Source organism: Crocuta crocuta, unplaced genomic scaffold (assembly GCF_008692635.1).
Source record: "Crocuta crocuta isolate KB4526 unplaced genomic scaffold, BGI_CrCroc_1.0 scaffold271, whole genome shotgun sequence".
NCBI lineage: Eukaryota > Metazoa > Chordata > Mammalia > Carnivora > Hyaenidae > Crocuta > Crocuta crocuta.
This window is the reverse complement of record NW_027527824.1, coordinates 3958796-3973346: the sequence shown is the minus strand read 5'-3', so window position 1 is coordinate 3973346 and position 14551 is coordinate 3958796.

Sequence of the window (14551 nt, the reverse complement as noted above, 5' to 3'; positions counted from 1 at the left end):
CATCTTTTTTCTCTTGAGGGTTTTATCCAAGTGAGCAGCTTTCTAATAAGACGGAATGAGAAAACATCACAAGAGGCTAGTCTGGTGGAAGGGCTGTTTGCGGAGAGCACAATCCAATGTCTTGCGCGTCTGTTTGAGGTGTATCTGCTTACAATTGGCTTTTGCCTGTATCGCTGCATCAGTCTTCACGAGGATAGATGGGGCCGATGGAAACGGAGGCCCAAGAAAGCTGAACAACTTGCCCACATCCCGTGGCTGGTGAAAGGCGGTGCTGATCCTGGAAGGCTGGTCTCCTGGCACCCTCCGTTAGCAGGTGGAAAGAAAGGAGTCCAGCCAAGCAGTTTCCTGGCCAAGGAAGGCAGAGTCCTTGCACATCCCATCAAGGGCTGGGGGCGACAGTAGGAGACGCCCGCTCCCAGAGCAGACAGGAGAAATCCTCGAGGCATCACCAGCTTAACCCATTTCCAAGAAGGGGCACTCGTCATGCCTGCTGGAAAAACTCAGAAAATGTAGGTTTCCCGCACATTCAGCAAAAAAAGGACTGTATAGAACCTCCCTCGATGATGGGGTCACAGAATGGCTGGTATTCTCTTTATCCCACTTCACATAAATTTGCCTCTGTGATGTACCAAGCTCCCTGCCAAGGAAGAAATCTTTCCATGGGCAGCACCAAGGAGCCAGACTGGCGTTGCCGCACGCTAATTCTCTGTCTGGACTGCTAAAGCCACCCAGGCGTGCCAGGTTTTAGTAGCAACAGGTTTGCCTGCCAGTAACCGGCATCCTCTGCTTCCTCTTGCACCTACAGGCTGGGCAGCACCAGCTTCCCTTTTCCACACCAGGCAGAGCTGATGCGATCTTGCAACGGGCAGCAGAGTGATGCGCCAGCAGCCAGGGCCTTGGCCAGGGGCTGGCAAACCCAGACTATGCCATTTGGCTCTTTGGTTTCTGCTGTGGAAAAGAAGTGGCTGAGAGGAGGTAAAGGCTGTTGGCAAAATATGGAGTTTGGGTTCTCTTTGTCCCAACCCAGCAGGGATAATCATGAGCTGGCATGACTTCCGTATGTGTGTTTGTGTGTGTGTGTGTGTGTGTGTGTGTGTCCTCATGCTTAATCGCATAGCTTTAACAGTTATAGAATTAAGATGACACCAGGCCACCTGAAACTAACATAACACTGCATGTTAACTAAGTGGAATTAAAATAAAAACTTAAAAAAAAAAAAAATAAAGACAAAACCAGGCCAAAAGATTCATTGTGAACCAGCGCCCAGGGCCTCGGAATACATTGTGACCAGTCTTAGATTGGATCACCCTGATGCCAGAGCAATGAACAGATTCATCTAATTAAGACAACCAATTGGTTCACTCAATTCAAATAAGCACTTGATTGCACCAATGGGGGAAAAATGTCAGTTGTTAGAGTTTTTGTTGACCAAACACTCAAGGAGTTGGCCGACTCTATGTTTTACCAACTAAAGGTTATGATGTGGTGTAGTTACGGCTTTGGACTCACGCCTTGCGGGGTGTCACCTTGCTGAATGAAAGGCCACTCCTGCTTCCATTTCCGAATATGTAATATTAAGAATAGCAATAATGTATACATGGGTAGATCTACCATGAGCCAATACTCTATGTGTACTCCATATATGTTCTTTCAAGTAATCTTCTCAATGATATGAAATCAGTATTTTTATCATCTGGACTTTAAAGAGGAGAAAACTGAGGTTCAGAGCAGTTAGGTAGCTTGCCCAAGGCCACACAGCCCGTGAATAACATATTCAAGGCCCTGACCCATATCCATCCAGTTTTCCTCTTTACACTTACTCACATGTATGCAGTTGTCTCCTAACTAGATTATAAGCTCCAAGACAAAGAGACTTGGATCCCCACATCTGAAACAGTGTCAACATCCAGGCTCTCAGTAAATACCGATTAAGTACGTGAATGAAAAAATGAATGAGCTGTGCCATGACTATGTCATGAAACCAAACTTCATATCCACCCCCTGCCTGAAGGCCCAGCACAGAGTAGTTAAGGATTGGCACTGGGGTGTCACACTCCCAGTGGACAAGGTTGAGATGTGCCTACACTCTCTGCTCTCTGCAGGGTATGGATGACAGAGACTGCCTGCCTTCCTGTCTCCTAGATATTTACTCCATCACACCCCAGTGCAATCTTCCCACCAGTCACATGTGTTCCCAAGAGGCCCCTGCGCTGAAATGCCCTGTGTCCCTTGACACCCATTATCATGGCATAGGCATCCACCCTCCATCTTGCCAAATAGCTGTCAGACCTGGACAGCAGATGGCCTTGGCAATCTTGGCAATTCAGCCAGGCAAGTTTCTACCTGAACTTTGGCTCAGCCAGTGACTGGATGGAGGAGCCAGAAAGGAGATCTAGAAAGGAAAGTGCCTTCGGTGTTCTCATTCCCAGCCGCCCAGGGCCAGGGGAAAGAGATATGCTCAGGGCAGTGGGCAAACACCAGTTGGGGATATACCTGCTTTGGACAGATAGGAGCTAGGGTCCCCCACTCACTCCCCTTGCCTCCAGGTATGCCTGCACATGACTCACCTGCTACAGACCTGTGCTTCCGCGGCCCCCAGACCGGAAGCTCTCTGATATCGTATCTATCCGCCACATTCAGTCCCTCCCCACAGGCAATGCCACAGGAGTGGGGACATCCAACAGTCTGATGATTCTCTCCAGGGGCTCGGGATGGAGCAGGCCTCAATTCTCAGCCCAGCTTCTCAAATGTAAGTGTTGTTACTGCTGCTATTTTCAAAGACCTGGCTCTATTTATGCCTCATTCCTCGTTTCCCCTCCTAGGACAAGAGAACCGAATAAATAAGAAGGCAGACTGAACCCCTCCCTTGGCAGGGATAGGAATTTGCCAGAGCGGAGTGGGAGCAGAAAGTCCGCAAGACACACGCCTCGGGCTCACAAAATCTTTATAGTTGACAAAGCATTTTCTCGTGTAAGCCCCGCAGCTGTGAGGTATTAAGTCCATATTACAGATAAGAACACTGAGGCAAGGCCAAGGCCACAGAGGTTGCTCTAAGCCACCTTTCGTCTCCTCATTACCGGGGTTCTCGGGCCCCCGAGAGCCGGAGAGGAGTAAGAGTGGTATTAACAGACTCCATCGCTAGCAGCGCTGGCCACTTGGTAGGAGGTGGCCTGTCACTGAGGCCGCTGGGTCCTGCTCTCCCTCCGCTCAGTGAGGGCTGGGGCAGATAAAGGGCCTGCAGAGCTAATCCCAGGTGCCAACTTGACTGAGGCCCGATGCAACAGACAGTTAGTGGAACGTTATCCTGGGTGTGTCTGTGAGGTTGTGGGGAGGGGATTACCCCCTGAATGGACACATCGGCTCTTCCCGGGCCTGGAGCCTGGCAGAACTGTGTCACTAGCTCCCTGCAGCTCCAGCTGGCCACCCACAGATCTCGCCACTCGTCAGCCTCCAGAATCATGTGAGCCCATTCCTTAGCATAAGTCTCTTTCCATTTCAATATATCTATATCCACACCTATTGGTTGTTCCTCTGGAGAATCCTGACTCGCACAGAGCCCTGGACAGGCTCCGACTGGGGAGATGAGCTACAGAGCCAGGCTGAGCTGAGGCAGCGGTGGAGCTAGGGGGCTCCCATCCTGGCATCCATCCAAAAAGGACGTGTTATTAAAATTAAAAAAATAAAAGGAAGTGTGTTCTGCTTTCTCGCACAGCCTCTTCCTCAGAAACTGCCCTTCCCCTCCTAAAACATTTCTCCCAAAATATTTATCGATGCCTGCCTTGTCGTAGGCGCTGTTTTTGGAGTATGGGTGTATCAGCCAATGAAAGAGACCAAGATCTCTGTTCTCAGGACACTCGGAATGTAATAGGGGAATTAGATAATATAGTACAAGGTGAAAAGCCAGATGAAAACATTAAAGATTGACTAGGGTAAAGGGGGACCGGGTATGGTGAGGTTGGGGGCAGGTGTTATTTTGACCAGGTGACCGAGAAGGGCCGCAGTGGGAGGGAAGTATGACAGGTACTGAAGGAGGGGAAGGGGCCAACCAAGCGGGTATTTGGAGGAAGCACACTCCAGGCAGGGAATAGCCAGTACAAAGGCCCCAAGAGATGAGAGGCCCGGTGGGGGGGGCGGGGGGTGCACAAGGAATTGCAACGAGGCCAGCGTGTCTGGCACAGTGGGGGTGAAGAGGGCAGAGGGGCAGGTGACGGGGATGAGGTCACGGACGCAGGACAGCGCAGGGTCGTCAGAAAGATTTGAAAGGAGAGCCATGGTGGGGCTTCCGGCAGAGGAGGACATGATCTGCTCTGGGTTTTAAAGGGATCTCTTTGGTGGTCTTCTGACCCCTTTTGCAGAAAGGTCAAGGAGAGAGGCAGGAAGACCAGTTAGGAAGCTCTTGTCAAAATCAGGCCAGGGGTGATGGTGGTCCTGCCCAGTGTGGTATCAGTGGTCAGATCCCAGATGGAGTCAGGCAGCAGGTGGAGATGCCCCCCAGGGCAGAGTAGGTATCCCTGGGTCCCCTCGGATATCCCTAGTCACACCTAGGAGCAGTCTTTCTATGAACGGAGCTGGGGAGGGTGATGAGAAGGTCAAGTTCTATTCTCTTATCCCAAAATGTGGAGCAGCCATTAAAGGCATGGGATACCCTTCAAGCTCTAGAGCCAGGTGAGGGGCAAAGGAAAGGGATAATGGTGTCTTCCATAAGTATAGTCCATGGTGTGTGGCTAAATGTTTGACACCTGGCTCTCTAGGGAAAAAATGTGGGTGTGTAATTTTACTAATTTAAAAAAATATGTTGCATGTATTTTACAAATACTAGGGGCACCTGGGTGGCTCAGTTGGTTACGCGGTTGATCTCGACTCAGGTTATGATGTCACAGTTCACGAGTTCAAGCCCCACGGCAGGCTCTGTGCTGACAGCTCAAAGCCCGGAGCCTGTTTCCGATTCTGTGTGTGTCTTTCTCTCTCTGCCCCTCCCCCACCTGTATTTTTTTCTCTCTCTCTCTTTCTCTTTCCCTCTCTCTTTCTCTCTCTCAAAAATACATAAACATTAAAAAAAACAAATGTAATAAAATATACAATAGCCTTTACTGTAAATTCTGTATAGCCAATTGGTTCTCATAAAATGTTTCTGTTGATTTTTGTAGAACTCGTATCCGTAACCAACCTATGGTTACAACTGACAAATGAATATCGTTCCCACGTGCCTGTGGGTTGGTGTTTGCATTTACATTAATGGGTACAAAGAAAGTAAACCAACAAAGGTGCTCATTGGGACTTCCTTCTGCTTGTCAACGACGTGAGCGGCTTCTTTGCTGCATCTGATGATAGTCTTCAATTACTGCGAGAATATTTCCTCGATTCTTTGTGCCATTTACAATGTAATTGCTACACACACAAAACACTTTCAGGCTAAATCTGCATTATTAAGATTTTCCCCATCACTTTTTAAGTCTAAACAAATAACAAACCAATAAATGACGTCCTGACTTAAAGCATTTGCCGATTTCCATCTTGTGAATACTCCCACCCTGGCTGATTTCAAGCTACCAAGGTGACATTATTGAATGTGGATTTGGAAAGAGGTTCGTAGCCACGAGCCATTATATAATATTTTCAACATACAGACACAGTTGATATAAATAACCTCAAGCGTATAGATAATAGTAAAATGGAGTAAAATAATTAGGACCTAGTAATGAGTTTTGAGTATCTATTACCTTTGTGTTTAATATAGCTTATTTAATTGTAAGTTTATATAATTTAATTTTTAATAATGGCTGTGTTTATCAACCAGCTTGCAAAATCACCGGAAGTTTAACAATCCACCCTCGTGTGCCAGTTCAAGCCAGCTCCTGCAGTATGGTCCATGGTGCAGTTCTTTCTCAGACATCACCCATCTTCCCCACTGAGAGATCTGCTGGCTACCTATCAAAAATTGGGGAAACTGAGGCTGCGGGGGTGAGATGAGATGCCCAAGGCACCTCGTAGCTGATGTCCTGGAGCAAGGGTGGCCTCGGGGAAGCGTAGCTTCCCCGAGGTCTGGGGTAGGAGAGGGTGGGGGAAATCCGAGAGAGCCTGAGGAAGTTTCTCAGGAGGTAGGTGAGGCCAGTGGAAGTTGTAGATGAGAGGGAGTTCAAGCCTGTGCTCACTTCACCATCACCAACTCCCCTCCAGCTGCCTGGGCCAGCTTCTTAGAACAGGATCTTGGAGCACCTTCATGGGGAGGTAGGCTGCGGTTGATCAACAGCTTAGCTACAAATCACTCACCGGTGAACATAAATACCAAGTTCATCTGCATGATGGACAATCTGCCAACTCCAGCCTCCTTGGAGTCGGTGTATGAGGATCAGGCCACAGGGAGTCAGGCAGAGCGTCGGGCTCCATTGACCCAATGCGCTAGTGTTTTACTGTTCCAGAACTTAGAGAAGGGCCAAGGGAAGAGTTGAGAGGCAGGAGCTGGCAATCCAAAGATCATAGCTGCACCTGCTAGGTAGCACCTGGTGTCCCCGGGGACAGCCCTACTGTCCCCCGTAAGTCCTCAGGGTCCTGTTTCAGCTCCCAAGTTCCTTCTCTACTCACCAGTGCCCCCAAAGGCCCACTTGGGTCCCAGAAATGAGAGTTACGGCAGCAGCACTGGACGCCCAGCTCCGATCCTCCCTGGCCCCTCCCAGGCCCTGGACATGAAGGGAGAGCAGTGTGTCATCTTGAACAGCCAGGGAGGCTGAGCAGTGGCCTTGAGTGCTGTCACTCAAGTTTGGCCCAGCTCAGAGGCTGAGGGCAGAGCAGGTGTCCTCGGCTCTGGACCCTGAAAGAGATGAGCAGCAGGGAAGTGTAGCCAGGGTCTGGCCGGACAGCGGCCCACACCCTGGCTTGTAAACGCGGAAAGGAGAGCTCCCACCTCCCCCCGGCCCCCAGCTGTCTTTTCTCAATCCATTAGCTGTGTGACCATGGGCAGGTTAAAAAACTTCTCTGAGTTTCCAGTTTTTCATGTTTAAAAAAAAGAGTTAATAATCCTTGGCTTCCATAAATTTAATAAAATTTATTAATTATTAATTAAAATCCTATAAATCCTTGGCTTCCATAAATTTAATATTTGGCCTTTGGTTGTTACTGTTTTTCACTACTTAATGACCTGCCTGTTTGCCTGAGGGGCATCCACTCGCTGGTCCTGTTCACCTTCCCAGAAGTCCCTGGTCTCCTGCCTCACCAGCCCTGATGAAGGCTTGGGAAGAAGGACCCAACGCCTGCTTCTAGCCCCCTGTTGATACTCCTCAGTCCAGAAGCTCATTCCTCCCGGGGCACCTGGGATCTGGGTTCCTGGAACTCACGCCTTACAGTTGGTGGCCAGGCACCAGGACCTTCACGCAGGGCTCCATGTGGCCCTGAGTGGGGCGGCTGGGCTCACTCACCTGGTGGCCATACTTTAACCACGTGTGGGCCTAGGGGATGGGGTCCCATAGACCCTGAGGCTCGGAGCTGGTTCTGCTATTGAACAGTTACTGAACACAGGCAATGACTTGGCTTTTCTGCCTCTGGGTCCCCTTCCTACCTCATGGAAGATCACCTGGGACCACAGAGAGTGGCCTGCCAGGGCCTGGGCCTGGGTTGGGGGGGAAAGGCATCTCCATCCTGCTCTCCCCCGCCTGCCCCCCCACCCTCAAATTTCCCAGCCTCTAGCGATAGCTCAGCTCCAGGAAGGAGCTGAAATTAGGCCCAGCTCAGCCTTGGGCAACTCCTGGAGGGCTGTGAGCAGCCAAAAAAGAAAGGCAGACACTGGGAAGGTTAAGACGGGGAGAGAGCGCTGATAGAGCACTCACTCTGCAAATCTCTGCCATAAATCACTCTCAGGAGCAGCCTGGGAGCCCTCACAACTGGAGAGAGAAGATTCTAGAAATACCAGATTTGAAGACTAGAACATTCTCCTGGAGGGCTGGGGACCTTGGTCAGCTCTTTGTTCTCGCTGGGGGCCTCAGTTTACCCCACTGCAAAATGGGGAGCACAAGCCCCTCCTCTTAGGCCCTGTGCAGAGGCTGTCACCAGAAGCACTGAGGTCCCCATGCAGAAGTGTGTATGTAAGCAATGGGATCATTATTAGTAATCATCATTCCTGACAATATTAGCAAAAGAGAAAAAAGAAAAGAAAAAATCACACTGAGCTCAGGCACATGCTTGCTCTGGGGTGTGGAATAATAACTAGTGGTTACGTAGCACCTCACAGCATGGAAACCCCAGTCGTGTGTAGTTTTCTTATTTGATGCCCACACAAGGCAGCAATGCAGGTAAGGCAGAGATCTTTCCCTTGGTTTTATGAACCGGGAATTTTCCATTTATAGAGGTAAAGAGGCTGCCCCAGGCCCCTCAGGTAGTGTGGGGGAGTGAGAAAAAGAACCCACGTTTTCCCTTTCCATTGCCTCAGCTGAAGACACTGGGATGGGGCACCTGGGTGGCTCAGTGGGTTAAGCGTCCGACTCCAGCTCAGGTCATGATCTCACGGCTTATGGGTTCGAGCCCCGTGTTGGACTCTGTGCTGACAGCTCGGAGCCTGGAGCCTGCTTCAGATTGTGTGTCTCCCTCTCTCTCTGCCCCTCCCTCACTCGTAGTCTGTCGCTCTCAAAAATAAACATTAAAAATTAAAAAGAAAAAGAAGACAATGACACTGGGAAACAGGAAACAAGCTGAACCCCGGGAAGTCTGAAGGTATCACAGGATGTGGGGGTCCAGGTTTGGGTCCTCACCTGCTGCTTACCTAAGGTGGAGTGGCCTCAGCTCCCTCCCAAGAATAGTGGAGGTAATACAGGCAGTCCCCAGCTCCTGTGGTCATCGAACGCATTAGGGAAAGTAATGGATCAAGAAGCTCAACAATCTCCCAGCACAGAGTAAGTGCTCAATTAACACCAGCAATTGGCTTTCTCATTCCTTTTTTATTGTTGTTGATTTATGAGAGAGAGGATCTGAAGCAGGCTTTATGCTGATAGCAGGGAGTCCGACACGGGGCTTGAACCCACGAACCATGAAATCATGACCTGAGACGAAGTCGGGCACTTAACTGACTGAGCCACCCAGGTGCCCTGGCTTTCTCATTCCTGAGACTAAAGGAAAGGGGGAATATATCCTCGGTATGTCTGCCAACTAGAGTCTGAAGAATGGATGTGGTGACCCCTACACCAGTTCTCTCCTAGTTTGATGGGCCCAGAAAGTCATTTCCATGGACTTTCTCACTCTCCCCTGGAGCCCCCATCCCAGAGCCTTCCAGGCCCACAACAGCCGGTGTCACCAGAAAGCCAGAGGACGTCACCAAGGTGTCCTGAGCTGAGGCAGAGGGAAGCATGGATCTAGACCCTGAGAGATCAGAAGCTTTTGCTCTGATCTTGAGTTTGGAGCTGATTTGAGTCCAAGGCAAGCACCCAGGACAAAAGATCTGCTTCTCACGAAAGTGCTGATTTGGGAAGAAGCTTGGAGCAGTGCCAGGAGCATGGGCTTTGGGTACCGGCTATTCTGAAAGCTAGCTCTGCCTCAGTTTCCTCTTCTGTAGAGTGGACTATAAGAGCCACAGTGAGGATCGAATGTAGTTACCTGGTAAAGAGTTTCCCTCCCTTTCTTCACCGTGGAGGCCAGAATAAAGCTCAGGAGGCCAGACCACCAGGCAGAGCTACCTGAAGACCTTGCTTCTCTTTCTGTGAATGCCCTTGGGGTAGGGTTTCCCACGAGGGGACCCCCTCATCAAGTAGGACCGACAGGTGGGTACACTGGCCACAGGAGACTGGGGAGCTCTCCACCTCTTCAGGGCATGCCAGCTCCCTCCACCTTTCAGGGGGTACCCATCCAGATGACACTCTGAGCCCTCAGAGAGTGCCCTGCCCCCCTCCGTGGCTGCCTGCCTTCCCCGGTCCCTGGCCCCTCTCCAGGGTCCCCTTGACCTCCACGCCACACATGGCCATCACCCGTGGCCTTCTCCTGCCTTCCTCACCAGTGGTGGGCGAGCAAGTCAGGTGACATGTCGCGAGGCTCTGAGGGCTCCGTGCTAAGTGGTATGATTTAGCCCGGGTTCTGTGTTTTGATTTTGCCCAGCTGCGTCTGTGTGCATTTAGATTAATCCTGTTAGCTCGAGGGAGTGGGGCTACCTGCTGTTTATCAAGAGTGCTTGTGTGATTCTCTTTTGATACGGAGCCACCTTCCCCGGGTGGAGAAGCCTCCAGTTTTCCTCTGCCCATAGGGGCAGGGAGAGGCGTTGGGGTCTGCCTTCACCCACATTTGATCTTGCCTAGATCCACCCTCTGGCCTGCACTGCCTCCTCCATCCTCAGCCCCTACCTGGGGCCCCGCTTTCATTGCACAGCCTTTGATCTGCTGCATCTTGGAGTCTAGAAGGTTCCAAGAACGTGGCTATGGCTGTTGTAAAGCCAGCAGGAGGCAGGTGCTCTGAGTGTTCAGAGACCCCTCCTGACTCTCAGTTTTCTAGCCTGTAAGATGGGATGACTGATACCCATTTCCACTTATGTAGAAATGTGCCCTGAGGGTGAAGTGAGAGTCTTGTTGACAGGAGTCGCTCCTGTCATGTTGTCAGGTACAAGGCGGGAGGGTGGTGTGGGGAGCATCATGGGAAACGGCTGGGTTCTGCGGAGATAGGTAAGGAACTGTTATGATTCCCATTTTGCAGGTGAGCCAAGTGAGGCACAGAGAACTTGCTAAAGATGAGTGATTCTGGAGCTGAGAGCCACGATGGCCGATCGCCTTCCCAAGGTAGACAATCAACATGTGCTGATTGAATGAATGAATGACTTAGCTGCCGGGGACCTTACTATCTCAAGAAGCAGGCTCCTCCACTGACAGATACTTCTAGTTACTGCAAGATTCTATCTTTCATTGGATGGACTTTGTCTGCCCCTTATACCAACTTCGCATCGGCCCTAGTCCTGCCCTGATGCCCAGGGGCTTGGGTTACCCTGCTATCTCCAGCCCTGGTATGCAGTGGGTTCCTCCTCCCCCGCCCCACTCATCTCCTCAGGCACAAGCCCAGGGACCGCAGGGCTAAGGCTGGCGAGTGACCACCTCCCACTGGGTAAAGAGAGAGCCAGACCCCCTCCCTCGGGAGCAGGATGGAAGTCCTCCGCAGAGAGACGAAGCTCTTCGTATAGTGATGTGGGACCGTGAGTACTGGCTTTGTAACTCCCTCGCCCGTCAGCCAGTGGGTTATGTCAAGAGCAGGACCCAGGTGAGAGCTGACAGACGGGAGGGGTACACACGGGACGGGGGGGGTGGGAAGCCACGCACTCCAGCAATCTCAGCAATCCGACGCTTGGTTAGCTCTGCAAGTGACATGGCCTCGGAGCTCACTAGTTGTGGCCCCGAGTCTGACCTGACTAGACGGCCATGAGACCCAATCCCAGGCTGTGAGGCTTCGAGAGCACTCCAGGAGCCGCAGTGGGGGTGAGGTGACTTCAGGACGTGAGCCTTACTTCCCCCGCCTGAGGAGAGCAACCAGCCTGTGGCGATGTCAGGCAGGAGGGAACACCCGAGTCCCCTACAGCCCCTCCATACAAGGTGGGAAGTCCGTCTGTCTCCAGGAATCATCACGTCTGAGTGCCCAGGGCAGGGCCCCCTTCTGTCTGCCCTTGAGAAGCCCGGCTGGGAGGCACAGGCTGGGACAGCTCTCTCCAGCCTCTGGGACTGGGAGCCCAAACAATCCAGGGCCAGGACCTCCTGCCACGTGCTGGATGCCGAGGGGGCTCCCTCTGACATGGCGAGCATTGAGAGCCATCAGTTCCAATGCGATCTGCAAGTCAGGGTGGCCGCGGCGAGCCGGGTCTGGGGATCAGGATGCACCGGGCTTGAATCCTGCTTCTGCTCATTACGTCACCATCCTGGCCCCAGCTTGTGTTTCTGCAGCATGTGGAGTGATGCTTACCTTGCCGTGTCACATGAGTCACTCAGGCCGATTTCAAAGGTTGCAAGCCTTATGATTGCATGTATTTGGCATTCTTGAAATAACAAAACGAAAGAGAGGGAGAACGGATCGGGGGCAACCCCTCAGGGAAGGGGAGGAAGGGGAGGCAAGATGCCCACAGAAGGGCAACAGAAGACATCCTCGCAGAAAGGACGGAAACCAAGGAACTGCTCTGTCCTTGGGCCGCGTCAATGTCAGTATCCTGGCTGTGACATCGTACATAGGTTCTGCAAGATAGTGTCCATGGGGACAATGTGGGATCCCTTCGTGTTATTTGTTACAACTGCATGTAAATCTTCAACGGTCTCCATAACTTAATTTCTTGGAAACCATCATTTTATGTCTGGTGAAGAGCAAGCATCTATGACCTTAGCGATTCTCGCTCCTCATTCCCTTGAGTTCCTCTGGGGTGGCCTGGGAATTGGCGTCATATAAAACTGTCATGACGAATGGGGCGCTGGATGGGTAAGAAGCACCTTGACTATGTGTTCAACATCTTGTATTTCCGTGCCTGCCATGAGTGCTTAATAATTGCACAAGTGACTGAATGAGTATGTGCGTGCATGAGTGAACGTGTCCGTTACAGAAAGCAAACTGTTACCCTCTCCCGAAATGAAATGGGCTTAAAGCAGGAGATACTTGGGGTAGACACACGACCGATCCTGCGGCCCCTAGATGGGCCAGCCCAATTCCCTGCCCCGCCTCGTCCACTCGGGACTGCACAGTGGGGCGCGTCGGGGGAGGGGGAGCCAGCTTCATGCCTGCGAGGACACCAGTGTGACACACTTTAATTAGCGCAAGAGTAAATTACATCAGACGTAGAGAGCCCTGGCTTCTCCCGACGGCGTGGGGAAAATGGAAGCCTAGCATTTTCAATTTAAGGTTTAGTTAGATAATACCTATTGGTGCCAGTAGATTACAGAGTGGATATTAAATCCTGCAGGATTTGGAATCGGAGCGTACAAATGGAATCCATAAGTAGGGGGAAGCAGCCGGAAGGAGCTGGCCTTCTGTCCTCAGCTAATGAGAAAGCCTTTCTGTGAAGAAGCAGCCAGCACAGACCCGGGTCGTAAAGCTCCCACCAAAGGCTCCAGGACGGTGAGAGGGCTTGGTGATCCTTCTAGGGGCTCCCTGAGCAAATTCTTCCCACGTTACAGGCATGAGTGCCAGCGCCCAAGTGCACCCCACATTTGGACAATCAGGATTGGAACTCAGGCGTCAGCTCCATCCAGCCCTTCCTCTCCTCTCCATCTGGTCAACTCCTAAACTTCCTTCAAGATGGCTCAAGCCTTCCTCCTCCAGAAAGCCTGAAATTCCACTGGGATTCCTCCCTGAGCCCCATGAGCCTGGGCTTCGGGTGTGGCATTCACCACTGGTTACCTACCGTCTTCCAGGATGACCTCGTACCCCCACCTCTCACTCTTTGAAGAGACTGACATGACTTTCTCCTGCACCCTTGCTCCTAAGTGCAGGGAGAGCCAATGAACGCGGGGGTTTACATTGCACGCGTATTGATTTCTGGACAGCTGATGCGTTTTGAATATGAGATAAAATTCACAGCATTTGAGACTCAAAAAGTAGAGAAGGCTCTGGGCTGAAAGCCTCCCTCCGCCCTGCTTTGCAGGGCCCCAGATCCTCCCCTGGGCAGCCAGCTGCTGGTGTAAAGCCCCCAGGCTCAAACCTCCAAGCAAAGCTGTGTGCGCGTTTCCCCCTTTCTAACAAAACAGCGGAACAATAACGCTCCATGTTACTCCCCCTCCACCGTCTTCCCTTCACCACCTTCCCTGGATACTGTTCCCCTCGGGGCAGGGGATGCCTCCGTGTTCCCAAACTTCTTGGAACCAGGCAGGCCCTGTGGCTTCGGGCCGCCAGTGGGGCTGGCGGGGGGTGGGAGGGAGGGAGGGGGGCTCTGAGGATGGACTCCGGGGTCCCCCTTTGCCCTCAGCCAGGCGTGAGGCTGATGGGGCGCCTTGAGATGGCCTCTGAGTTGGAGCTGGACCCGCAGGCTTGGATGTGAGGACACAGGGCCTCGGAGCCTCGGGCTGAGCCCGTGGGACGGCAGTGGTGGCGGTCATCACTGCCGGATGACACGTCTCCGGCAGACCCGGCACGGAGGCTCAGGCTCAGTGAAGACGGAGGATATAGAAGCTTATTAGTTTAAGCAGGATGAAATGTGTAAATTAATTACCTCGGCCACCCGTGCATGTAGCGGCCAGCCCTGCACTCGGGGAAGATGAGCATTAGCCTCCATTCTTACAGTGTGGCAATCCTGCCATACGGACTGGGAGGGCCCCTGGCCGCGTGCCCAACACGGGGGAGGGAGGGCCCTGTGGACCAGAGCCGGGTGGTCTTGTGGGACAAGCACATCCTTCCCTAGACTGGTGAGGTTGGACTCTGTCTCCACCCAGCAGCAAAAGCCAGGGTTAGAAAAGGATGGGCAAAGGCGGTGGGGATGGGGTGGGGGGAGGGGTTCCTTCTGTCCTGTTTTTGATGCCCATTCACTGAGCACCTATTTACCAGGTGATACAAGGTGCCAGTCACCGTGGTGACCCTTTCCTAGTTTCCCTTCATTTGATTCTCACAAAAACCCCAGGGGGGGGGGGGG